The sequence below is a fragment of the Myotis davidii genome, unplaced genomic scaffold, assembly GCF_000327345.1.
Source record: "Myotis davidii unplaced genomic scaffold, ASM32734v1 scaffold726, whole genome shotgun sequence".
Lineage (NCBI taxonomy): Eukaryota > Metazoa > Chordata > Mammalia > Chiroptera > Vespertilionidae > Myotis > Myotis davidii.
Window position 1 is genome coordinate 617,121 of NW_006297808.1, and position 3,860 is coordinate 620,980.

Below are 3,860 nucleotides of genomic sequence, written 5' to 3' on the forward strand. Positions count from 1 at the left end.
AACTGATCCATCCCTCCCTGGACCCAAACACTGTTTATCTACATGCTGGGCTGTGTGGACACAGGGACCTGCTGTAGGAGCCAGAGAACAGAGGGAGGAGAGAGCTGGGGCTGCCAGACCTGGGAAGAAACCATGGAAGAAGAGGACTGGGGAGGACTCCGGAGGAGGAGTTTGATTTGAATGGGGGGAGAAAGGTGGTCCAAAGGAGGGACCAGAGTGAGGAGCGCAGGAGGTGGGAATGCCCATCCAAGGGAGAACAGTGGGTGGTCGTGACACCTGGTCTAGAGGGTCCAGCCCACAGGCCCAGCTGGGGAAGCCCTGGATGGGAAGCTCAGTGTCCCTCTATGCCCACCAGTTTCCCTTTTCTCTCTCACTGGTGGGAAGAGACTGGGGGTCCTAGAGCAACAACAGGCAGGTTTGGACAGGCCCAGGGTAGAGTCTCCCTCCCTCTCTCCAATTACCTCCTTGGGGTTCCCAAAAGAAACAATGTATTTGAGCACATTTTCATCTGGGTTGCAGCTGAGATGTTCTTTAGGGACTAGCTAGTCCAGCGGTTCTCAACCTGTGGGTCGCGACCCCTTTGGGGGTTGAACGACCCTTTCACAAGAGGTCGCCTAAGACCATCAGAAAACACATATATAATTACATATTGTTTTTATTATTATTATTATTGATTTTTTACAGAGAGGAAGGGAGAGGGATAGAGATTTAGAAACATCGATCAGCTGCCTCCTGCACACCCCCTACTTGGGATATGCCCGCAACCAAGGTACATGTCCTTGACCGAAATACTGTATTAAAAGGTCGCGACATTAGGAAGGTTGAGAACCACTGATCTAGTCCAACCTGAATCTTACAAATTGGAAAACAGGTCCAGAAAGGGCCAGGGGTTTCTCCAAGGTCACACGGTATCTAAGGGCAGAGCCCAGCCCCTGTCCATGGCCTGAAGCTGCCTGAGCCCCTCTGAGGCCCTGTTAAGAGAAGGGATCTGATGGAGAAGGGATTACACAGGATGGGGAGAGGGCCAAGGATGAGACTGGAGAGCCCTCTTTCCTGGAGGCTCAGCTTGGCCTCTCACACAGGGAACTGGGCTCTGGACCTCTCTCCTGTAGTGATACTGACTTTGATTAGTCATTAAAAGGAAGAAGGGGAAAAAATAGCCTTGAGGCAGACAACAGCAACTCCTACTCAGTAGGAATGAATCAACCCTGCCGGCTGGCCTGCCGCCATCCCTGGGGACTGGCCTGCAGGCGCCTCTTGGAGGAATCAAAGGCTTGTTTCCTGGAATCCTGGAGCCTCTGCCAGGTGAGACCACCAGGGCTGCCTGGCCTCCACTAGGGGAAGCTTAGGGCTTCCTGCCAGTGGTTCCAGCGGTGTCTTCTCGTGTGTGATGGGGGCAGTACCCCTCCCACCCCGCCCGGTGTTTATTCCTGGTTGCTCAGGCTGGAAGTGGTGAGGCTGGAGCTGAGACAGCCAGCCTGTCAGAAGGAGTGAGACCAGACCAACAGCTCTCAACCCTGAGTGGCCTCACCAGCCCCACCCCCATAAATTCTGATCTGAACTCTCTGGGGTAGGATCCTGAAAGTTGCTTTTTTCAAATCCTGCCAAGGGATGCTGGTGCTGGACCAGGGTGGAGAACCATTGAAAGATGAACTGAAAACACCAGGACAAATCCAATGCTAGTTGGATGTGAGAGGAGGAGGAAGCGTAGATGTCTCGTCTCCCAGTTTCTGGCTTGAGGAGCCTTTGGGAACAGGGGTTCTGAGCAGGGAGTTTCAAAGGAGGAGGTTCAGGAGAAAGAGGCAGAGCCTAGTGTTGGGCAGGTGGCAGGCAGGATGCCCACATGATGTCTGGCTGTGTTGATCCCGAGGACGTTTGAACCTTCAGGCTCGTAATTGCCCCATGGCTCTAGCTGCCAGTTCCATGCAAAAACCTCCCAAGTCCCCAGTTCCAACCCAGCCCTCCTTTCAGAGCTGTGACTGCCACTCAGAGAGGGTTGGTGGATTCCCAAGGGAGTTGGGGCCCTAATCATTCAACAAATATCCAGATACCCACTTTACATACATGTATGATATTCACTCTGGCTCGCCCAGGACACTAGGAAGATGGCGTGCCAGCCTACTTCCTAGTTCCTTTTGGTCAGGAGTGTGTGTCTGTATTGCGGGCAGGGAGGTAGGGGTGCTGGCATCCTACATCCTTGTCATTTATTCAATGTCCAGTGAGAACTGATTAAGGGTCTGAGTTCATCTGGAGGACATTTCTAAGAAAGGTGCTACAGGGCTCTGGGCTCAATGGGTATGAGGTTGCAGGGGGCAACAGACTCACAAACCATCAGATCCTCACAAGCTAGAACAAGGGTCAGAACAAATGAAGAAATGAAATAAAAAAGTTCCTTTACTTGAGGCCTTCCTCGGCAGGAAGTGCCAGAGGATCACTTCTGTGATCTATGGCTGCATTAACAGAGGTAGAATATGTAGAAAGAGGGAGGGGATGGGCTAGTACTTGGCACTGCTCAGACCGCAATCAGCAACAGGTTCAGTTTGCATCCTGTACTACAGGGGAAGACAGAGGTCAGACTGAACAAGTCAGGGGCAGGAGCTACAATTTAGGGCCCCTGAGAAGGATCTGAAGGGGAGGGAATGGTGAACTTGAGGGAAAGAAAAACAAAACACCAACTAGGATATGGATGCTGCCTTCAGATCTCTGGCAGGGTCAGCTGAGGGAGAGGGGACCAAGAGGTTCTTTATGGCCTGCGTCCAAAACACAGAAAAAGGGAAGGACTTTCCAACAATTGGGGCTGCCCAAGATGGGCAGAGCTGCCTGGGGAAGCTAATGCCCTCACCATCACAGGAAGTGTGCAAGCTGAGGCTGGAAGCTGGGGCTAAAGTGACTTTTCAGATCCCTTAAGGCCTGAGAGTCCGTGGCTCTGGCTCCAGGAGGAATGTGAATAGGGTATGGGGAACCCAAGGGAGCTGGGAAGGCTTCTGGAAGGAGGTGGCATCTAAGGATGAGGAGAATGTCAGGGTTATGGAGTCAGCATCCCAGGCAAAGGGAACTGTGTGGGAAAGCAGGGAAGACCTAGGGTGGATTGTAGAGGTAGGGAGCTTGTTATAGGTGGGGTGTGCTGGGGTCAGATTTCAGGCTGGGGCAGTGAGGTGAAGAGGAGGGTGGGGGTGAAAAGTCCTAAGGAAGCAGGATTTAGTAAGGAAGGGTCCCCTTGGAGCATCCCCTCAAAGTTTTGCTTGGAGCCCCGGTTGGTTTGACCAAAGCTGCAACGTCAGGCTTTAAACCCTCCATTTGTCTTTGGGTCCAATCTGAATGCCCCAGCCTGGGTGCCCCATTCAGACACTAGCCCAAGGTGTGCCATTCCCCAGCCCTACCCTCACAGACGGAGAGCCTAGAGGAGGGTTCTCCTGACAACTTTCTTCTGTTGGAGAAACTACCCAAGTCCAGCCTTCAATCCTCTGGGGAGGCTGTGGAGGTAGCAAGTCAGACTGGCTGGACATCTGAAGAAGATATGAGACCCAGAGAGGGGCACGAGCCCAAATCCGAGGGGTCTCAGGAGTGACTCTCATCTCTAGTGACTCAGGTACCCTTGTCTTTAGCTCTAGCTGGTCACTGCTCTTCCTGGGAAGGAAGCTGGACAGTTCTCCTTCTGCCTCTTTGAGTCCACCCTGTCCTTCTTTGGGCACCAGAAGACCAGAGAGGGCAGGGCACTGAATGGCTGGAGCTCCTAGGATCACTTGCCAACCTGGCAAGCTGCCCAGGAAGGGGAACTGGGCTCTTCCAGGCTGCACTCTGCTTCAGTTTTCCTAGGGAATGCTCCTCTGGATCAATTCCTGGGCAGGGGCGGGGGGTGG